This window comes from Cynocephalus volans, chromosome 11 (assembly GCF_027409185.1).
Source record: "Cynocephalus volans isolate mCynVol1 chromosome 11, mCynVol1.pri, whole genome shotgun sequence".
NCBI classification, from domain to species: domain Eukaryota; kingdom Metazoa; phylum Chordata; class Mammalia; order Dermoptera; family Cynocephalidae; genus Cynocephalus; species Cynocephalus volans.
Genome location: NC_084470.1, coordinates 9,185,176 through 9,209,473, shown reverse-complemented (window position 1 = coordinate 9,209,473; position 24,298 = coordinate 9,185,176). Strand labels below are relative to the sequence as shown.

Below are 24,298 nucleotides of genomic sequence, written 5' to 3'. Positions count from 1 at the left end.
CCCTGCCTAGATATATTCCGAATTACTGTAGCAGCCTTCCAGCCTCTGGTTGGCCACCCTGCAGATCTTTTCCCCATACCTGGTTAGAACGATTGGGATACCCCTTTGCTTAAAATGCTTTTGTGGCTCCTTTTTGCTGATTAATAAAATTTAAATTCCTTTTATCTTTAATCTCATATTCAAAACCATCAAGTTGTACTTCTAACCTAACTCTAGCCTCGTCTCTCTTCTTCCATGATATTCAGTTCTAGCAATACCAGGCTTCTGGAATGCTGGTGTTTACTCCCTTCCCCATTTCCTCTTCCAGAATTCTAGCCACTCCTCCTTCCCTCAGTCTAGTATGCTCCTACTCCTTTGGTTTAGCTAATGCCTCTCCAAAAACTGTATCACAGTTATTTCTCTGAACCTCATCCCTCAAAGAGAGGGGGGGAAAAATCTTCAAGACTGGGCTAGTTGCTTTTCTTATGTGTTATTGTAGCATCTGTTCCAGCACTTACTATGTATGCTACATTACGGAGATTGCCTTCATTAGCCTACTGTAAATTTTGTAGACCACAATCCATAGTAATAACTATAAACATAATCTCTCTTTCTCTCTCTCTCTCTCTCTCTCTCACACACACACACACACACACACACACACACACACACACACACACACACACTCTCTCTCTCTCTCTCTCTCTCACTCTCACTCACTCGCTCACTTACTTTCTCACTCTCTCAATCCTTCATGGCCCTTTATTGGAAATTCCTAAACTTTCTCAGTTCACAGCACCCTTATTATATCAGTAATTTTTTCACAGCATCTCTAGATTGAAAGAAACACCTAACCATTTAATTTATTAAGTCGTTAGATTCAGACAACTTAATCAGTATTCATTTCCTAGCAACTTGATAGCTAGTTGAAATAATAATACATATAAACTAAAATAAGTGACTTTCATTCTTAATGGTATAGTACTCCATTATATGTATGATGGGTTTTTCAACCAATATCCTAATTTCCAATACTTTGCAATTACAAATGATGTTAAAATGAGAAACTTGGTGTACATGTATCTTTGCGTTGGAGGTGTATCTTCAGGATATATACATATATAGATTTGTTAGATATTGCCAAACTCCTCTCTCTATAAGGTTGTACTATTTTTTTCTCTTTTTTTGGGGGGGGGTGTACTGTTTTGTATTCCCACCAGCAATGTGAGAGTGCCTCTTTCCCTATAACTTCACCAGCAGAGTGCTTTGTCAGCTTTTGAATATCTGCCAATCTAATGGGTAAGAAATGGTATCTCAGTGTGGTTTTCATTTGTATTTTTTTTGGGGGGGGGGTTTGTTTGTTTGTTTGTTTGTCTTTTTCGTGACCGGCACTCAGCCAGTGAGTGCACCGGCCGTTCCTATATAGGATCTGAACCCGTGGCGGGAGCGTCGCTGCGCTCCCAGCGCCACACTCTCCCGAGTGCGCCACGGGCTCGGCCCTCATTTGTATTTTTTTTTACAAGTGAGTTGAACATTTTTTCATATGTTTAAGGGCCATTTTAATGTTTCTTTTTGTTAATTATTCATGTTATTTGCCCACGTTCTACATGATTTTTGGTCTTTTTTCCTCCTCAGCTTTTAAGAGTTCTTTATATTTAAGAATCTTAGTCATTTAACTTTGACATATGTTGCAAATTTTTTCACCCAGCCATGTTTTGGTATTAGTTAGGGTGTTTTTTGCCACACAAAAATTTGTTTTTGTGTAGTCAGACATATTAATCTTAAATTTATTGTATCTGACGTTTTAGTCATTGTTAGAAAGCCTTTCCCTACCCTCAGGTTATAGAGGAATTAACACATGCCTTCTTCTAGTACTCATATAGTTTCATTTTTCACATCTAGTTCCATTTGGGGTATATTTCCATATCTGGTGTGAGGAATGGATCTAATTTTATCATTTTCCAGATGGATATCCAATTGTCCCAATGCCACTTATTTAAAAAAGAGATCTTTGTCCCTGGGTCATGTGCTAGATTTCTGTATGTATTTAGGTGTATTTTATTCTGTTGGGTTGTCTGACCGTTCATGCACCAGTACCACACTGGTTTAATCATAGATGCTTTGTAGTATGCTTTAAGATCTGGTAGTTCTGTTCCCCCATTATAGCTCCTCCTCCTCTCTGGTGTTTTTCTTGCTCTTTTTTTTTTTTTTCCCCCCAGCTGGCCAGTACAGGGATCCAAACCCTTGACCTTGGTGTTATAACAATCCATTCTAACCCACTGAGCTAGCTGGCCAGCCCCTTCCTTGCTCTTCTTGAGTATTTTATTTTTCCATATGAACTTTAGTATCAGTTTGTCTAAGTCCATTAAAAAACTTACTGCTATTTTTATTGGGATTGCATTAAACTTATGATTTAATTTAGGGAGAACTGACATCTTGATAGTATTGAGACATCTTAACCTAGAACAAGAATGTCTTTTCATTTTCTTAAGTCTACTTTTGTGTCTTTCAGGGATGGTTTATAGTTTTTCTCATATAATTTTTGAAAATTTCTTGTTTATTCCTAAGTGTTTATGGTTATTATAGAGTTATCTTATCAATTATATCTTCTAACTGGTTATTGTTCATGTACATGAATATTGTTGATTTCTTAAGTTAGTTTTATCATGGCTTCCCTTAGGCTTTCCAGATATACTATCATATCATCTGTAAATAGTGGGTTTTTTCCCATCTTTTCCAGTGTTTGTGCTTCTGTTTATCTTATCTACTTGCATTGACCAATGTCTTCAGAACAGTATTAAATAGCAGTGTAACAATGTCTTTAATAGAGGTGCCGACAGCTTCTTTGTATTATCTTCACCACAGTTATACAGATGCATACTTTTGTACCTAAATATTAATAGGTCTTTCAAAGGTTGCATTGCAGTCCTTCACTGTCTCTTTAGGAGGTATTTAACGGAGATGGATGTGGTGAGAGGCAGGAAAGGTTGACTTTCCTATTGGGCTGTAGCAAAATACAATGATAAGTAAGGAAAGGACTTCTCTATGGTTTCCCAGTTCATAACAGCCAGTCCTGAGTTTTTTTCCTGCTTCTCTGCACAGTTCTTCTGGAATTCATTGTGGTCTTCACCCAGCCAGTCATGGGTGCCACAGGGTGACCTCCTTTTCCCTTCCAGGCTAAATCTGCCATATGTCTATGAAAGTCTAGGGGGCTCCCTTCTAGACTTTCACAGTCTAAGTGGTTTCTGTGCTTTGCAGATGCATAAGGCTTGCTTTGTATTGATATAGTGCTGTCTTGGGTCCCTGGGTGTCTAGGTCATATGGCAAGACACGTTTGTAATTAGATGAGTTTATCCATAGGGGTGGCCTAGAGTACACAGCTATGGAGAGGCTTCTAGACGAGTTTGTGGGCCCTGGAACAGCTGGCTTTGAGGCAGTTCTTTCTTCAGAATTTGTTTATACAGACCAGCCCTCTGGCTGGAATGATGTGTTGGTGTGAAATCAGATGTTGGCCTGGCATCCTGCATACATTCCATCCACATGGCAAGGATGGACACACACCAGTGCTCAGTCTCCCAAATTCTGGAGAGTGTTTTTATTTCACTGCCATCTAATTCAGCAAGAAAGTTCCAATAGCATGTTTTCTGTAGATACTTATAATTTTTTTTTTAAAAGATGACCGGTAAGGGGATCTTAACCCTTGGCTTGGTGTTGTCAGCACCACGCTCAACCAGTGAGCGAAGTGGCCATCCCTATATAGGATCTGAACCCACAGCCTTGGTGTTATCAGCACTGCACTCGCCCAAGTGAGCCACGGGCCGGCCCCATGATTCTTATAATTTCAAGATTATCTAAGTCCATGTGTGAACAAATTCTCAGTCCACATCTTGTCTATCTCTGTCATTCTAAATATTTCCTCGCCCAAGAGTGCTGGGTGATAGGGTATCTATTAAGTTCTTGTCCCTTATACTAAGGAGCTTTAACCTGGAACTCCTACAGCTCTTGGTCTGTGGCCTGTTGTCTATCTTTGGTGTCCCAGGAGTGCTGGTAGGTGGGGTTTTTAATATCTCTTCTTGTCCCTGGGTTGAGGAGCTCTCACTCACCAGGTGAGTGCTCTTGGTCCATGGCCAGCTGTCCATCCCCACTTTTCCTGCAACCCATGTAGCCTTTTTATCTCTGGATCTTGCTGCCTTACTGGCATGAAATTCAGACTGGGGGCCAGGGAGGACTCCCTGCCTTAGTCTTATCTGGTACATGCTACTACTCTGATGGCAGGGCTTAGGCAGGAGGGCGATCTTTTCTGTTTCCCTTTTTTTGGTCTTACTCCCTCTCCCCCACCTTTTTAGTCTGAGGTAAATCTGTCTCCCCTTGTCTTTCTGCCTAAACTATTTAGTCTGTATCAAAATCCTTAGCCCCTGAGGTCTAGGTTTCTGGGACACCAGCCTTAGTCACTTAATACTTGGATAATTGGTAACTTTTTAAAAATATTTTATTTTATTTTACTTCTCAAAATACATTGTACTTGATTTTCATGCCCCTTTACCCATTCCTCTCCACCCCCTCCATTCCTCCCCACTCCGCTCCCATCGTATCTGTGCACTTGGCTGAAATAGTTCAAGGAATTTCTGTGGTTATTCTGTCTTCTTCCCCCCCACCCTTTGTTTGTTTGTGTGTTTAGTTATTTATTAATTTTTAGCTCCCACAAATAAGTGAGAACATGTGGTGTTTCTCTTTCTCTGCCTGACTTGTTTCACTTCACATAATTTTCTCTAAGTCCATCCATGTTGTTGCAAATGGTAGTATTTCACTCTTTTTTATAGCACAGTAGTATTCCACTGTGTAGATATACCACAGTTTCCTTATCCACTCATCAGATGATGGACATTTCAGCTGGTTCCAGCTCTTGACTATTGTATATAGGGCTGCAGAAAACATTGGAGTACAGGTATCCCTTCAGCATGATGATTTCCATTCTTCTCGGTATATTCCCAGCAGTAGGATCGCTGGGTCATATAGTAGATCTATCTGTAATGTTTGAGGAACCTCCATATCATTTTCCATAAAGGCTGCACCATTTTGCAGCCCCACCAACAGTGGATAAGAGTTCCTTTTCTCCACAACCTCTCCAGCACTTATCGTTCTCAGTCTTTTGGATGTTAGCTATCCTAACAGGAGTGAGATGGTATCTCAGTGTGGTTTTGATTTGCATTTCCTGGATGCTGAGTGATATTGAGCACTTTTTCATGTGTCTGTTGGCCATTTGTATATCTTCCTTTGAGAAATGTCTGTTCAGCTCCTTTGCCCATTTTTTAATTGGGTTATTTGTGTTTTTTGTTGTAAAGTTGTTTAAGTTCCTTGTATATTCTGGATATTAATCCTTTGTCAGATGTATATTTAGCAAATATTTTCTCCCACTCTGTTAGTTGATTTTTATTCTGTCAGTTGTTTCTGTTGCTGTGCAGAAGCTTTTTAGTTTGATATAATCACATTCATTTATTTTACCTTTAGTTGCCTGTGCTTTTTGGGTTCTGTTCATGACTTCTGTACCCACTTCTATTTCCTGGAGTGTCTCCCCTATGTTTTCTCTAAGGAGTTTTATTGTTTCAGGGTGTATATTTAATTTTTTAATCCATTTTGAGTTGATTTTGGTATCTGGTGAAAGATATGGGTCTAGTTTCATTCTCCTACATATGATTATCCAGTTTTCCCAGCACCATTTGTTGAAAAGGCAGTCTCTTCCCCAGTATGTAGACTTGCTGCCTTTATCAAAGATCAGATGGCTATAGGCATATGGGTTAATATCTGGGTTCTCTGTTCTGTTCCATTGATCCGTGTGTCTGTTTTTACACCAGTACCGTGCTGTTTTGGTTATTATAGCTTTGTAATATAGTTTAAGGTCAGGTAGTGTTATGCCACCAGCTTTATATTTTGTGCTCAGGATTGCTATGGCTATGTGTGGTCTTTTGTTGTTCCATATAAATGTCTGGATAGCTTTTTCCATTTCAGAGAAAAATGTCATTGGAATTTTATGGGGATTGCATTAAATCTGTAGATCACTTTGGGTAATATGGACATTTTCACAATGTTAATTCTTCCAATCCAAGAACTTGGGATATCTTTCCATCTTCTTGTGTCCTCTTTAAGTTTTCTCAACAGTGGTTTGTAGTTCTCTTCATAGAGGTTTTTCACATCCTTGGTCAGCTTTATTCCTAAATATTTTAATTTTTTGGTGGCTATTGTAAATGGGCTAGCTTTCTTGATTTCTTTTTCTGCATGTTCACTGGTGGAGTATAGAAATGCTCCTGATTTTTGTGTGTTGATTTTGTACCCTGCAACTTTGCTGAAATCGTTTATCAACTCTAGGAGTTTTTTTATAGAAGTTTAGGCTGTTCAGTATACAGGATCATATGATCTGCAAAAAGGGTCAGCTTGACTTCATCCTTTCCAATCTGGATGCCTTTATTTCCTTCTCTTCTCTGATTGCTCTGGCTAGTACTTCCAACACCATGTTGAATAGGAGTGGTGAGAGTGGACATCCTTGTCTAGTTCCTGTTTTTAAGGAAAAACAGGATGTTCAGGATGATATTGGCAGTGGGCTTATCATATATGGCTTTAATTATGTTGAGATACTTTCTGTCTATGCCTAACTTGTAGAGAGTCTTTATCATGAAAGGATGTTGAGTTTTGTCAAATGCCTTTTCAGCATCAATAGAGTTGATCATATGGTTTTTGTCTTTGCTTTTATTGATGTGGTGTATCACATTTATTGATTTGTGTATGTTGAATCAATCTTGCATCCCTCTGATGAATCCCACTTGATCATGGTGTATAATTTTCTGTATGTGTTGCTGTATTCTGTTAGCTAGTATTTTACTGAGAATTTTTTCATCTATATTCACAAGGATATTGGCCTGTAGTTTTCTATTTTTGATGCATCTTTGTCTGGTTTTGGTATCAGGGTGATATTCGCCTCATAGAATGAGTATGGGAGAATGGCCTCTGTTTCAGTCTTTTGGAACAGTTTGTAGAGAATTGGTATCAGTTCCTCTTTAAAGATTCAGTAGAACTCTGCAGTGAACCCATCCAGTCCTCAGCTTTTCTTTGTGGGAGTCTTCTGATAACAGCTTCAATCTCTTTTATTGTTATTGGTCTGTTCAGATTTTCTATATCTTCTTGGCTCAGTTTTGCTAATTTGTATGCATCCAGAGATTTATCCATTTCCTCCAGATTTTCAAATTTGTTGGCATATAGATGTTTATAGTAGTCTCTAGTGATTCCTTGTATTTCTGAAGTGTCAGTTGTGATATCACCTTTTTCATTTCTAATTTTTGTTGTTTGGGTCTTCTCTTCTTAGTCTTTGCTAAAGGTTTGTTGATTTGATTAATCTTTTCAAAGAACCAACTTTTTGTTTCATTGATCTTTTGTATTATTTTTTGTGTTTTTATTTCATTTAGTTCTGCTCTGATCTTAATTATTTCTTTCTGTCCACTCACTTTAGGTTTGGATTGTTCTTGTTTTTCTAGATCTTTAAGGTGAAGTGTTAGGTTATTTATTTGCCATCTTTCCCTTCTTCCGAAGTAAGCATTTAATGCAATAAATTTCCCCCTTAGAACTGCTTTTGCAGTATCTCACAGGTTTTGGTATGATGTGTCATTATTTTCATTAGTTTCAACTAAGTTTTTATTTCCTGTTTCATTTCTTCTTGGACTCACATGTCATTAAGTAGAATGTTGTTTAATTTCCATGGGTTTTTATAGTTTTCAGAGCTTCATTTATTATTGATTTCTAATTTTAAGCCATTGTGATCAGAAAAAACAAATGGAATAATTCCAATTTTTTTGAATTTGTTAAGACTTGCTTTGTGACCTAACATGTGTTCTATCCTGGAAAATGTTCCATGTGCAGATGAGAAGAATGAATATTCTGAGGTTGTTGGGTGGAATGTTCCGTAGATATCTGCCAAATCCAGTTGGTCTAAAGTATTGTTTAGGTCTTGTGTTTCTCTGTTGATTTTTTGCCTAGATGATCTGTCCAATGATGAGAGTGGGGTGTTCAGGTCCCCCACTATTTTGGTGTTAGTGTCTATTTCTTTTTTTAGATCTAATAGTGTTTGCTTTGTAAATCTGGGTGCTCTGACATTAGATGCGTATACATTCATGATTGTTATGTCTTTTTGATGGATAGATCCTTTTATCATTATATATTGGCCATCTTTATCTCTTTTAATGGTTTTTGCTTTAGAGTCTATTTTATCTGATATAAGAATAGCTACTCCAGCTCGTTTTTCATTTCTACTTGCATGATATATCTTTTTCCATCCTTTCACTTTTAGTCTGTGTGTGTCTTTACTGGTCAAGTGAGTCTCTTGGAGACAGTATATTGTTGGGTCCATCTTTGTAATCCAGTCAGTCAGTCTGTGTCTTTTGAATGGAGAATTAAGTCCCTTTACATTCAGAGTTATTATTGAAAGGTGTTGATTTACTCTTAGCACTATACTGATTTTCATTTAGATGTCTTTAGTATCTTTTGTTCCTTTCTTTCAAATTTTCTATTTGTCCTCTGTATTTGTTGGTTTCTCAGGGTGATAGATAAACTATTTTCACTCTCTTTTGTTCGCATTTTTGTTTTGCTGGTAGGTATTGTTCTTTCTTGTGTACTCATGGTAGTGATGGTTGTTTTTGTGGTGTCAAACCCAGTACTTCCTTGAGAATTTCTTGTAGGGCTGGTCATGTGGTAGTGAACTCCCGCAGTTTTTGTTTGTCTGAGAAATATACTATTTGTCCTTCATTTTGGAAAGATAGGCTTGCTGGGTAAAGTATTCTTGGCTGGCAATTTTGTCCTTTAGTGTTTTGAATATATCATCCCATTCTTTTCTGGCTTTTAGAGTTTCTGATGAAAAGTTTGATGTTATTCTGATGGGGCTCCCTTATAAGTGACTTGCTGCTTCTCTCTTGCAGCTTTTAAGATTCTCTCTTTGTCTTTGATTTTTGTCAGTTTGATTATCACATGTCTTGGAGAGGACCTTTTTGGGTTGAATGTGTTTGGTGATCTTTGGGCTTCCTGAATCTGTGAATCTGTGACTTTCCCTATACCTGGGAAGTTTTCTGCTATTATGTCATTGAGTATGTTTTCAATGCCATTTCCTTTTTCCTCCCCTTCTGGAATACCCATGATTCGGAAATTTGAGCGCTTAAGGTTGTCGGTTGTCTCTCTTAAATTTTCTTTAATTTTTTGATTCTTTTTTGTTTTTCTGGTCTGCCTGTGATAATTCAAACAGCCTGTCTTCTAGGTCAGAAATTCTCTCTTCTGCTTGTTCAAGTCTACTGGTTAAACTCTCTGTTGTATTTTTTATTTTGCTGAATGGATCCTCCAGCTCCACAAGCTCAGCTACATTTTTTCAAGGCATTGATTTCTTTGTACATTTCTTCTTTAAGATCCTGTATGTTTTTTCTCATTTCATTGTGTTGTTTCACTGAGTTTTCTTGAATCTCATTTAGTTTCCTTAGAATAGTTACTCTAAATTCCTTGTCTGTCATTTCAAAGACTTCCTGTTCCATAGGATCTAGCACTTGTAAGTTATTAATTTCCTTTGGTGGTGATGTGCTTTCTTGATTTTTCATATTTCTGGTTTCTTTCCTTTGGTGTTTTGTCATTGTGGCTGGGGGGTATCACTGTTCACTCATTTCACCCTAATGTCTGGCTTGAATCTTGAAGGGTCTGCTGCTTCTGGACAGCAGAAACTAGCCTGGACTGGAAGTCCCACCCACCTGCCTTCGCTGGTTGGTCAGGTGGCCTGGGAGTCCAGAGCCTCTCAAGTCATTCACGGAGACAGATGGCCTGGGCCAGAAGTCCCACCCCACCTGCCTTCACCAGCTTGTCAGGCTCAGGGCTTGTAAGCCCGTGCCTCTCCAGTCACTCATGGAGATGGGACGGCCTGGGCCAAAATTCCCGCCCTGTCAGCCTTCACTAGCCCATCTGGTTCGGGGCTTGGGAACCCATGCCTCTCAGGTCACTCATGTAGATGGACAGCCTGCACCAGAAGTCCCACCCCGCCTGTGTTCACCAGCTACCCTGATTCGGGGCTTAGGATCCTAGAGCCTCTCAGGCTGATCATGGAGACGGAACAGCCTGGGCCGAAATTCCCAACCCGTCAGCCTTCACCAGCTCGTCTGGCTCAGGGCTTGGGAACCTGTGCCTCGCAGATCGCTCACAGAGACGGACACCCTGTGCCAGAAGTCCTGCCCCGGCCCTGCCTGCCTTCTCTGACTGGCAGTCTTAGGGCGTGTGGGCCCAAAAGTTCTAAAGTCTCTCAACGAAATGGGGAGCAACCTGAGCTGGGGTCCTGTGGCAGGCGGCTCCTGTCCGTTCCAGCACAGGTTTTGGGTCCTCTGTTGCTGCTCCTCAAAAGCTGCAAATTGGTCGTTCTGTGGGAGAGAGCAACACCAGGAACCCACTATTCTGCCATCTTGACCCCTTGCCTCCGATAATTGGTAACTTTTCTATTACCCTGTTAGTTTCCAACATCTTCCCATTTCTTTTGTCTATGAACTATCACTAAGATAATTCTCTATGCCTATTACTCATTTATTCTTATTTGCTGTGTGTGGTTTTCAGTAGTTTTCTTGGTCCCTAAGAATAAAATAAAACTTGATCATTTGCTCTGCTTATCTCTTCTTACCCTTTGCTTTGGTCCAGTTCATAAAACCCATTCCTGTCTTTGTTTTGTTAAAGTTTTTATTTATCTGGTTATAGCTATTTGAACTTTTTGTACATTCGTTGGTCATTTATATTTCTTATTCTGTGTATTGTCTTTTTATGTCCTCTGCCTTTTTTTTTTTTTTAATAGTAGGGGGCTGAACCTTCTTTTTAATAACAGATTTATGGAGATATAATTCACACACCATAAAATTCACCCTTTTAAAAGTGTATAATTCAGTGGTTTTTACTATAGTGATAGACTAGTGCAACCATTACCACTTTCTAATTCCAGAACATTTTCATTACCCCAAAAAGAAAGCCATACTTATTAGCCATGACTCCTGATTTTTTTTTCCACCCCTGTACCCATGGCAATTACTAATCCTGTCTCTACAGATTTGCCTATTCTGTACATTTTTAGATTCCATAAATGGAATCATACAATATGTGGTCTTTTGTGTCTGGCTACTTTCATTTTACAATGTTTTCAAGGTTCATTCGTGTTCTAGCATGTTATCAATACTTCATTCATTTTTATGACTGAATAATATTCCATTGTCTGGATATATCATGTTTTATTTATCCATTCATGTACATTTGGTGTTTCCACTTTTTGGCTTATATTGAATACTGCTCCTATGATCATTGACATACATGTTTTTGCATGGACATTGTTTTCATTTCTCTTGAGTATATACCTAGGAGTAGAATTGCTGGGTCATTTGATAACTGTTTAACATTTTGAGGAACTGCCAAACTATTTTTTAAAACGGCCATTTTGCATTCCCACTAGCAGTGTATGAGGGTTCCCAGTTTTTCCACATCTTCACCAATACTTGTTATTGTCCATCTTTTTTAATATAGCCATTCTAATGAGTATAATTTCTGTCTTCTTTCATCTGCTAGGTACTTTGTCTTAGTTCCCCTGCGTGTATGAAGTAATCTACATTTTAGCACATTGTATCTTTTTCTTCTTAGATATCTTAGTTGGTGGTCCAATGCCAAGAATGCTTTCTTTATTGTGAAACTATCTTTGAACTTCTAGGTGAACTTTCCTTTTGATTCATTAACAAGATTTCTGTTTTACATTAGTGTGTTTGGTGATTATCAGGCTATTAAAACTTTAAATTGTTAAAAGCATGCTGTTAACAAGTAGTAAGGCAAAATGTCTAAGTAATGAAGGGGAATTATTCATAATAAGCACTAACAATGTCTTTTTTTTTTTTTTTTAGCTGCTTAGTCAGTAAGTTTATTGTCTTTATTTGAAAATTGTTTGGTTTAGCTCTCAGCAGCCCGCTCCTGAGCTCTGAGGAAACTTGCCTTCTTTTTAGCTGTCTGATCTTTCTTCTGGGCAAGGGACATTTTGGGATGGTTCCATCTCTTCTTCTTAACTTCTTCCCTGGGCTTCTTCTCATAGACTGGATTCTCTCATACAGCAGCATGAGCTTTCTTATACATCTCCTCCATCACGTCTGGAAACATGGTGCTCTTTGTGTATCGAGAGAATTGTTTCTTATAAGCATCTTCATCTTCTTCCATTAAGTAATGCATGTAACCTGCAACATTCTGACCCATGAGGGGTTTCTGATGTACTTCTCCATTAAATTCCTTGCTCTCAGAATCATACCCAGGGAATCGTTTGGTACTGTGAGGGATAGACAAGCGTCCATCCACTGCACCCTTCGGGGCCCCCAAAACTTTATTGCCATTGGTAGTTCTGGCAAGGCCTGCATCCAAATAGCAGGTGATGGTACTGGGTTGAACATCAGTGCTTTCCATATTGTATTCATCTCCAGTCAACTCCACTTGGCCTTCACAGATCTTGTCCATGCTGAATCTATTGAGAAGCCTGCGGACCAGCAGCAGGCAAGTACAATATGCTGCAGTGTAATTTGTCAGGCCAACTTTCACACCATATTATGGTAGTTCGTGTGTATAAGCTGCGCACACTATCATATCCCCTTCTATATGGGCATAAGCAATCTGACAAATGATATCTCTGTTAGTCACAAAAACTATCATCCTGTATTTGGGCGTGTTGTATTTATTTTTATCCTGGATCACTAAACGTTTGCTCGCATAGTAATCGGTTTTACCTTCTCATCTTCTAAATTTCACTTGGTATCTCTTAAAGTAGGACTTATTTTTGACAACTTTGACAAACTCCATTCTGTGGAACACAGACCTGCGTCTGTGGCTGGACACAGAGCTGCAGGCCCAGCAATGCTAGGTAACAATGTCTTTAAGTGAATTATTAGTGCAGTGTTGACTAAAATTAGAAGAGCCACAATTGAAGCCAAAGTAAGAAAAATGATACTGAATTTAATTCTGTGTTTCTATCTGTATGTGACTAAAATTTTTTAAATGGAAACAGCATTTTTAATGCACAATCTCATTTGATCTTTGACCAAGCCAAGAGATATAGGCAGAATGGGTGTTCTTCCAGATGGGGAAATTTATTGACTTTCATTCAGTAATGCTTTTTTGAACACATCCATAACTTAGAGATTTCAGCACCTAATAATAACTATGTTGCTTTGATTTAAATATTTCAAAAATTATTGTTAACAATTGTGTTTTCATAAAACTTTAATTTGTTCTGTCTCTGCATAATTAGTTTATTCTTTTAGTTCCCATTTGTTCCCTCTGTTAGTTTCTGTATGTTAACACAGTCATAGACCAAAGAGATGACAATATTTGTACATTAACTTTCTGCCTCTTTCTAAAATGCACAGCAAACTGCATTGGTGATTCTGTTCACACTTGGTTACAGTTTAAAATGAGTGTGCTATTTCCCCCCAACTTTTTATTTTGAAAGATTTCAAACCTACAGAAAAGTTAAAAGAGTAGTAGTACGTTGAATGCATGCATACCCTGTACCTATGTTCACTAACCAATTATCATTTTGCCACATTTGCTTTTTCTAAGTATAGATGCTTTATTTTTCTGAGCTACTTGACAGTGAGTTGGAGAAACTTCACCTCTGTGTACTTCAGCTTGCATTTTCTGAGAGTAAGGGCATTCCCCAGTACAACCATAATGCTTTTGTAACACCTAAGAAAATTAGTAATAATTGCATAACATTGTCTAATACCTGGTCCAAATTCAGGTTTCCCAGTTGTCTCTTAATGTCTTTAATAGCTATTTCTGCTCCTGATCCAGGATCCAATCAAAGTTCATGTCTTCAATTTGCTTATTATGTCTCCTTTATTATTTTTTTCTAATAAACTTTTTTGAGATATAATTTAGATATAAAATTCACCCATTTTAGGTTTACAGTAATTTTTAGTAACTTTACTGAATTATGTAACCATCACCATAATCTGGTTTTAAAAACATTTTAAACCATAGTTTTAAAACCTAGATAAGATTCCTTATGCCCTTTTATAGTTAATTCTCATTCCCACTCCCCACCCCCAAACACCAGGCAACCATGACCTTACATTCTGTATCCATAGATTTGCCCTTTCTGGGCAGTACATATAAATGGAATCATACAGTATGTGGCCTTTTGTGTCTGGCTTCTTTTATTTAGCATAATGTTTTTCTGGTTCTTTCCTTTTTATTCCTGAGTGGTATTCCATTCTATGGATATACCACATTTTGCTTATCCATTCACTAAATGATGGACATTTGGGTTGTGTCCACTTTTTGATTATTATGAACAATCCTGCTATGAACTTTCATGTACAAGTCTTTGTGTGATCATATGTCTTCATTTCTCATGGGTGTAAACCTAGGGGTATAATTCCTGGGTTGTAGGGCACATTTATGTTTAACCTTTTAAGAAACTGCCATACTGTTTCCTGAAGTGGCTGCACAGTATTGCATTCGATGTGTGGCAGTCCTGTTTCTCTGCATCTTTACCAACGATTGTTATAGACTGTTTTGTTGTTTTATATTGTAGCCATTCTAGTGGGTATGAAATGGTATTTCACTGTGGTTTTAATTTGCATTTCCCTGATGACTCATGGTATTCAGCATCTTTTCATGTGCTTGTTAGCCGTTCACATATCTTCTTTGGTGAAGTGTCGAGTCAAATATTTTTCTCATTTTTTTTATATTTAGTTATTTTTTTGTTATTGAGTTGTAAGAGTTCTTTGAGTATTCCAAATACAAATCCTTCATTAGATCTATGTGACTAGCAAATATTTTCTCCCAGAAAGTGCTGGTTTTTTGTTATGACGTTAGCCATGAGCCCTGCTTAATTAATGTTTTCTAATTTGCCATGGGTCCTTTTTGGAGGGTTAGAGTAAAAGCTAAATTTTCTCTTCATAATTTTTCCACATCTAGTATTGAGGCAGAGAGGATGGAAGACGAAGATAATCACCTTCGCCATGAGAAGCAAATAGAGGTACTGTGGGTGTTATGGGTCTTTCAGCTGCAAGAGCCCGAAATCCAGTTCAGCAAAACAGAATTTTGCTGTTTTTCTCTCCCTTTCTTTGCTTTCCTCTTTATTTTACTGGCAGACTCTTTTCATGTGTTTGAAAATATGGTAACCATCATCTCCATATTCAGTTCTTCCCAGCTCAGCAGAATGAGCAGTCTTCCTCAGGAGTCCTACCAGGAAAGCCCAAGGAACGGAGCCCTCTGGCCATCCTGGGTCTCTTGCCTTGCTTTTGAGGGAGGTGGAGCATCGGGATTTAGTCCTGTTGTAACAGAGTAAGGAGAGGGTGGCTCACTCTAGGGGAATGGGTTCTGGACAGACAAATCATATGTCTGCTTCTTTAGGAGTGTTGTATCATTTTTGTCCACTTTTCTGAAATGAAAAGAAATGAATAGAAAGTTAGCATCTGGAATATTTGACAAAAATCTGATTAATTTCAACTCTAAATCAGGCTTTACTAGAAGGACTCTTTTTTTCCTAAACAACCATGTGATACCTGGCTCAAGCTAAAAGGTTCCAGTACTTCTTCCCACCTCCCAAGGTATCACTTACAGTGATAACAACAACTTGATAATTATGGCTGACTCCGCCCCCCATAGACATTCTTTTATGTAGTTTTCTTTAGCTGTCTGAGTGGGGGTTATATCTCACTGTCTTGGAGTTCCTACATTCCTACAGATTGCTGAAATCAATTTTTTGTAATTTGTTTGCTTCCTCTACACATTCATATATTTGGATTTTCAAGCTCTGTCAGTGTCCATATGTTCTATGGTTCATCTTTGAAGGGATTTTTTTTTTTTTAAATTAAGGATAGTTCCCAGTTCCTTTTCATCATATTGGATGTATGACGTAGATGGTGATGGTGCTGTTGATGTAGTTGTTGTGACTTTCCTGCTCAAAAAAGAAAATAATTTTTATCACTTGAAGAGCATCTCATCTAAACGCTTGATAGATGGATACAAGGTGTTTGAGTGGGGAAAACATGCACTGTTTTTCCTCTGCTATCACGGCACACAGTCATAACAGAAGACAGACTTCTGTGACCAAATGTGTGGGGATCTTTTCCCACTAGCAAACAAGCAATTCTCCAGCAGACGCCAGCTGGGTATCCTCTAATTCAATTCAATTCAGACACTATCTACCTGGAGATGGTGTCGGATCCCATAGGGTGAGGGCTCAGTCCCCAAGACTGTGCCCCATTTCAGATGCCAGTCACAAGCCCAGGCATCTGACACAACCCCCTTCTTGGGTTCCATTTGTTTGCTTGAGCAGCTCACAGAACTCAGGGAAAATGTTCTTACATTTACCAGATTCTTATAAAGGATATTACAAAGGATACAGATGAAGATATGCGTAGGGTGAGGAGTGGGGAAGGGACACAGAGCTTCCATGCGCTCCCCAGGTGCGCCCCCCTCCAGGAACCCCCACATGTTCAGCTGTCCTGAAACTCCCTGAACCCTCTGCTCCAGGGTTTTTATGGAAGCTTCATTACGTAGGTATGATTGACTAAATCATTGGCCACTGGTGATCAACTTAACCTCAGTCCCTCTCCCTTCCCTGGAGGTTGGGGGTTTGGGGGTGGGACTGAAAGTCCTGTCTTGGTTTTTACTATGACCAGCCCCCATCCTGAAGCTACCCAGGCAGGGGCTGCCAGCCATCAGCCAACTCATTAGCATATGTAAAAACTCATCACTTTGGAGAGTCTAAGGATTTTAGGAGATGATTGCTGGGATATGGGGATGAAAACACAATATGTATTTTCACATTATCACTGAACAAAGATGCTTCAAAAAGTTCATGGAAAAATTCTTACTATCTTTTAATTGCATTTTTCCATGAACTTTTTGATGTACCCTTGTATAATTGGTATTGGTTCGTGTAGTTGGGTACTGTGTGGATCTTGATTTCTTCCATATAGTACTCTACAGGATTTATTTTCATGTGAAAATTAAATGCAGAAATGAAGACTTCTGGATTTGGATTGTCCATATAAAGCATATCATCTGTCAGAATTAGAATGGACTTTTAAATGTCACCTAGTATATTCTTCCACCTGTAGAGGAGGCTAAAGACCTCCTCTACCCATCTTAGTTCTTAGTTGGGAGGAGCCCTTATAACAAAAGACAGATTAACAAGAGAAGGACAGACAAGTTTATTAATGCATGCAGCATACATCACACAGGAGAAGCCTCAATGAAGTGACTCAAAGCAGTGGCTTAGAACTCTGGTTTATAGAGCATCTTCAACAAAGAACAATAAATTTAAGAAATGGCAGGACAAAGGAAAGGGTTATAGGCTTCCAAGGTTGGGAACCTGGGAAGGTAAATATATGGGAGGAAGCAAATAGAGTAAGATTCATTTGCAGATGCCTCTGGTGCTGTGTCTGGGCTGATAAGAGTCCAGAGTTGTTGCCACTAAAGGAGAATTTATATCCTGTCTTTAGGCCGAAGAGGGGGAGAATAGAGAGCTTTTCTTTGGTTTGTTACCTCTCAATTTTCGTCAGCTCAAAAATAATTTTTACATTTAAGAGGCATATTTTGGGGTTACATGTTCTGATTTCCTCTTTACCCTTTACAAAAATACCCTCAAAATTATCCAGTCATTACATTCTTAAATATTTGTAGTGATATTGTGGAAATCTGCTTTATTTTGGATGTTTAAATTTAAAAATCTGTTTTTGTTTTGAACTGAAGTCTGTTGTCTTATGACTTCTTTTTGTTCCTTGTTTTGCTGTCTGGAGCAGCACTTAGTACACAGACATATTTTTGAGCACTTGTTGAACAGTGCATCTGTTGATAGAATTGAGAGTAGTCATTTCACATATACCTTTCTTCAAATAATTGAAGCTGTCAGTCATAAAATTCCCTTGCTGGCTTTCTAAGTGGTCTGCCTCTTCACGTCACACATCTTTCATTTCTTCCATTAAGCTTCTAAAAATAATACAGTACCATTCACTGATTTGGAGCTCAACTTTTACAGCTTAAATATGAAACACACTTGAAGAGGGAAGAGGATGTTACTAGAATCTGTAGATTTCCTTCTGTGGCAAGGCCCTGACCTAAACAATTTCAGATTCATTATTTCCATTTAGTCATCTAGGCACACAGCCTGGTGAGGTAGAAAATGAGGGAAACTTAAGACTGCACCATAAAGAATTAGGAAGTAAAGTTTAAAGAGGCAAACAAGAAACAAACAAAAGCCTTTTTGAACATCCAAAGTAGAAATGCCAAAGTCTCCTAGCACTAAACACTATTATTATTATGCTCAAGGGAATAATTAGACTGTCACCCACAACCTACTTACTCTTACTTTATACCTAGTAACAATAAGCCTGGTAGTTTGCTTCCACACAATTCTTGGGGGTACAAAGGTGCTGCTGACTGCAGCAGGCACATAGTGGTAATGGTCAGAGGGATGACTGGGAAAGGTAGGGAAGAGGTAGGAATAATATGAAGTGCTCATAAGAGACCTCAGAGTTCCACATTCCAGGGCAATCAAATCCAATGAAAACTGCCCTGAATTCATAATAGCTTCTGAGGACAGGATAGTAGTTGATTATAATGATTCTAGGTCATCAAGAAATTTTTTTAAAAATTATCCATTTGAGTAATTTATGAGACATAAATTTCTGAACTCAAAATCTTTGTTGAATACTGCTCAAAAATTAAAACACTATTCTACCCGAGTACTGCCTCTTGTGGCTAAATTGTTGCTCATTGATTATGGTCTTGTTGGGAAATTCCCCTCATTATTTTTCTAAGTTGTGTACGTTAAGTATAATAAAGTACTGTGTAAATAGTAGGTAATCACTCATTGATGTTTATTTTGGGAGGTAATCTATACAGTTAGAACTTATCATTTCTTACAACCTTGGTTTAGTTAAGGTTTATCCCAGATTGACTTCCCAGTAGAGCACGTCCTGGTCTACTTCCCCCGCTATCAGTTGTTAAATATTTGAAGAAAGCTATTATTAGCCTAAGCAAAACATAGTTTAATTTTGCATATAAAAATGTATGCAAATACTTTTTAAGTTAACTAGGTAACAGTTAGTTTCTTTAGATTCAGAAATAAAAGAATAAGATTGTATTTCTCCAGAAATACTTTAGGTTTCATCCTTCATCTTATTTTCCTCCAAATGAAATACCTGTTCATTTGGTTGCTGTTTGGCCATAGGTAGTCAAATAGAGTACTGCCCTTTATTCTTATGGATTTAAACTGTATCTAACTTTATTGCATCTTTTAATCTTTGATACAAATATTGAAAATTTGTTCTTCAGCCAAAAAAGATTAGTTAAAATGTACAGTCCAGAATATTCATGGTGTGTCTTTCTTTTTCTTTCTTTCTTTTTTTTTTTTTTTGATTGCTTAAAACCTAGAAGTAATCCTTGTCAGAGCATCAGTACCATGGAGACTGTAAAATAGTAACCTTAACTATGCTTCTACTGAAGTTTTAGCAACTTCATATTAAAAATCGTTTCATTATGCAGTATGGAATACATATCATCATATAACAGATTTGTGCAAAATGTAGGAAACCCAACTTCTGCTTATAAATTACATTTTGCTATTTCTTTACATTGATGGATTAACGGGTATATGCAACCAGACTTTTCAATGACTTTCCTAGACCTTAAAAGTGTGAAGTGCCTTTTGGTTTAAATTACTGAGTTTATACTTGTAATATCATTTGGGTTCAGAACTGAGTACTCATTTTTTTTTCAATTTAATTTCAGTATAAAATATTATCACTTACATTAAAATGCTTGGGCCAAGGGTAATCAACATGTTTCCTTTTTTGCCATATTAGTCAATAAACTTATTTTGTATTCTGTGTCACAATGTCAGAGGTGGGGGCAGAAGGGTTCAGAAAGAACATTCCCTTTTAAGGCAGTGATAGGAAAGTAATTTTGAGATGAAAGGTACTACAGAGGTTTGTTTTCTTCATTCCTAAACTGGAAGGTGTTGCAAGTTGTGGCCTCATAAATGAAATGAGAAAGGGAAGAATGATAGTAATTGAGAGTTTTTTCTTTTTTAGAAATTGTAATTTGTTTTTTCTTTAATATTTGAAGCTGATAGATGTCCATTTATTGACCGTAGAGTGTAAAGTTTTAAATAGAAGCATTAGAACCTTTTGGGGGAGACATTTTGGTGTGGTGACATGAGCATAGGGTTTGTTAAATAAAATGTTTGTTATACAAATAAACACCTACTATGTGCCAGGCACTGTACTAGACACATAAGAGGGACAGGCACTTAACCTAGGCTTAAGGAACAGGGAGAAGTTTCTAGAAGTGACCACAAGGTGCATGCATAAGAGTTTGATAAAGAGATGGATCAGGTTGAATTGGAAGTTAAATGTTCAGGACTGGGGAACAAAATTTATGCCATGAATTTACAGTGAGTGTGGTGTATTCCTAAGAGGTGAAGCCTGATAAGAGAGGGTTGGGAGGGTGTGGACCGATCCTAAAGCACCTTGTCTCTGGCCATTTGGGGAACCATCGAAAAATGTAAGAAGCACTATGATGAGATTTGTGTCTGGACAGACTTTGACTGTTCTACAACAGTGATTCTGAAGTTATCTCTGGTGAAGGAGTGTCCTTTAAATTTTCAATACATGGCTGATTTATACTTTTATAAAATAAAATAAAAATGAATTACCAGAAGAATGAAATATTAAAAAGATAGAAAACAGGCACACTTTTTAATTAGATTGAACAGACATAAAATTACTCTGTCAAGTTCCTCTATAAAAGTTTCTAAGCATGTACTGACAACTTTGTTTTCTCCTAATCACGAACTAGTTCACTCTGAGTGCCTCTACACTTTGAGTGTCTCTCTTTGGTCATGGACATCGTCATTACAGAGCTCTGTAGAACCTGCCATGTATGTATTTACTTTTCATTCATACTAATGTACTGCTGTGCAGTTATATGATGCCATTATAAACCATAAAATATAAATTAGAAAATAATGGTAGACTAGATAAGCTATTGTAAAATTTTAAATTTTATTTTTAATAGTACAAAAATATTGTGTGGGTACTAAAACATTGTTTAGTGAGAGCAATGTAGCTGAATGTGTTTTACTATGACTTTTTTTTTCCAAGAAAGGTAATTTTTAATGGAAGCGATCCATAAATGATTTAAAATTTTAAACAACACTAAAAATACAGTTTTCCAGGCATACATTTTAAAATTAATGAATCAAATACTTCCTTTGAGAAGTGAATAACAAGGACTCATGCAACACATTTTTACGATTCTTTTAATGATAACTGTATGACAGCTGTTTTACCTTCATCCTGGAAACCTTTGCTTCTCTTCAGCATCAAGATCTTGATTAGAGTATATTATCTGAATTAATTCAGAAATCTCTTCACTAGCACAGATTGGTGAAACAAGTTCTGACTTCTTGAGTTCAATCCCCATTCTGCCACTCATTAGCTTTGTGTTCACAAGTTATCATTCTGAGACTTGGTTCTCATGAGTAACACAGATCAGTTTAACCCAATACAGGAGATTGTTTGAAGGTTAAATACAAAGAATTTTCTTGTTTCTTCATTCTTTGAGAAGTATTTCATCTCATACCACCCTGTGGGTGCACAAGATTTTCTGCTAGAAACTTCCCCCCTGTGCTCTAGAGCTCCTGGTCATTTGAACATAAGCATGAGTATTCCATATTAATTTCTCAGTTTTCTCTGTATATTTATAGCTGTGGTTTATAAGCAAGCAAATTTATCACCTTCTCATTTCAGTTCTATGCAAATATTTCCTGTCTACTATGCGCCCTACGTTCCATTTTGACCTCATCCTACCAGCTTCCTGCCGTTCCCATTCTGTCTTTCATACCTGCTCAAGTTTTTGTTCTAGAACATAACTTAGGCCCTTCCTTGATTGAAGATCTTTAATAGTTTCTCCTTGCCTTCAGGATATAATCAAGATAGCATACAAGTCCTTTTGATCCCTGACCCTTGCCTACTGCTTTGCTCTTGTTTTCCTTTTCTTTCCATGATTATACATTGTTTCCACCATCCTGAATTTTATATTGATATATGGGAGAAGTGCAGTGGGAAATAATAAAGCAAGTGAGGGTGGTGATAAGTGTTAAAGAGTTGAAATTTATATAGGTGGCCATGAAACTCTTCACTGAAAAAGAGATGTTTTACTATATAGGTGAAGAAAGTGAGGGAGTATTATTGGAAAACTGGAAGAACATTAGGAGCAGAGAGAGACAAATGCAAAGGCCCCTTTTTGAGTAAAGCCAGAAAGCCAGGTGTCTCGGAGGGTTGAATAAGAGGCGGAGTAGTAGGAAAGGAAGGTAGTGGGGTAGTTCTGGCATGTAGGTCAGAGTAAGGAAGTAATTAGTGCATTTTGAGTAGAGGAGTAACATGATTTGTTCATATAGAATAAGAATAACTGCCTGCTGAATTATAGGCTGAATAAAGATTAAAGGGACTGTGAAGATAGAAGCAGAGATTTAAGAGGCTTTTGCAATAATCAGGTAAAGTGCAGAGTATACTGGACCACAGGGGTAGTAGAACAGTTGTTATAAATAGTAAAACTCTGGATATATTTTTATTTTAACGGCAGCAGGATTTGCTGATTACATATGGGGTGGAGGGAGAGGAGTCAAGGATCACTGTCAGGTTACTGGCCTGAGCAACCAGAAATACTGCATGGTAATTAATTGAGATAAGGAAGATTGCAGAAGGGGGAAGTTTGGGGGGAATGTAAGAACCCAGTTGTGCACATGTGAAGTTGGAGGTATCTATTAAATGCCCCAGTGAGAAGGTAGAGTAGGAAGTTAGATAAATAGTTCTGGACTTCAGGGAAGAGGTCCAGGTTGGAGATATATATTTGACAGTAGTCACCATATGGATGGTATCTAAAGCTATGAGAATACGTGAGTATGGGGGATGTAGTGGATTGAGTTATGTCCCCCCACCCAAACTCACTGACCCTTGAATTGTCTCCTAAGTTTTATGTATTAGAAACTTAGCCTCCACTGTGACTGTTAAGAGGGTGGGAAATCCAATTATGGTAGTTGAAAGGTGGAGCCTTAAAGAGGTGATTAGATTGTAGGACCATGCAGTAATGAATGGATTAATAATGGTGGTCAGGGGTGTAGTTCTGAGGGCTTTAAAAGAAGAGGAGAGTCAGTCTTCCTCTCTCTGCTTCCACCATCTTGCAATGTGAGACCCCTGGGTCACTGTCGCCACCACCAGATGGACTTTGGACTTCCCAGCCTCAGAAAGTGTGGGCAATAAATTTCATTTTCTTTCTAAATCACCCAGTTTCAAGTATTTTGTTATAAGCAACAAAAATGGACTAATACAGGGGATGAGCACATGGAAATGAAAATGGTTCAAGAACTTAGAACTCCCAAATTTGGAAGAATGAAGAGGAACTAACAAAGGAGCATGTGAAGGAGCAAATAGAGTAAGGTGGAAAACTAAGAGAGCATGATGTCCTGGAAGCCAAGTGAAGAAAACATTTCAAGGAAGAGAAATACTCACTGTGCCATATGCCGGGACTGATCAAATATGATGATGACTGAGAGTTGGACATTGAATTTTGCAACATGGAGATTACTGGAGACTTGATAACAAAACTTTTTGTGGATTGGTAGAGAACAAAAACCTAACTGACATGGGTTCAAGAGACAATAGGAGGTGAGAAATTGGAGACAGCAACTGTTGGGAATTCTATCAAGGAATTTTGCTGTGAAGGGAGAGTGAGAAATGGGTATATAGTAAGGTGGTGAAATGGGCTCAAAACAAGATTTTTGTTTATTTGTTTTAAGGTGAGAAAAATAATATCTTTGTATATTCATGAGAATGATTCAGTATAGTAGGAAGTAGTAAAGCTATCAAAAAGAGGGGGAGAATAAGAATAGAAAAGTGGGGAAGAGATCTAATGGACAAGTGGAGGAATTGACTTTTAGCTAGATAATTCCTCCATAGGAACAGGGGAGAAATGAGATAATGTGGGCACAAATAAAAGTAGAAGGATAAAGTCACGTATGGTGATAAGACCTCTTCTTGTCTATTTTGTTTATCTTCTCAAAAAACCCAACTTTTTGTTTCATTGAACTTTTGTATCTTTTTTGGGTCTCTATTTATTTAGTTCTGCTCTGCTCTTAATTATCTTTCTACTTACTATTTTGAGATTGTTCTTGATTTTTTAGTTCTTTGAGTTGTAGTGTTAGATTATTTATTTGAAATCTTTATGTTCT

The 24,298-nt window shown here is 37.8% G+C and overlaps 1 protein-coding gene and 1 pseudogene across 1 annotated transcript in view; one reads left to right on the top strand and one right to left on the bottom strand.

Moving 5' to 3' along the window:
* The window catches only part of RALA (RAS like proto-oncogene A), a 79,318-nt gene that overhangs the window by 4,128 nt on the left and 50,892 nt on the right, over positions 1 to 24,298 (top strand). The window lies entirely within an intron of this gene.
* On the bottom strand, positions 11,956 to 12,861 carry LOC134391222 (large ribosomal subunit protein uL18-like; annotated as a pseudogene).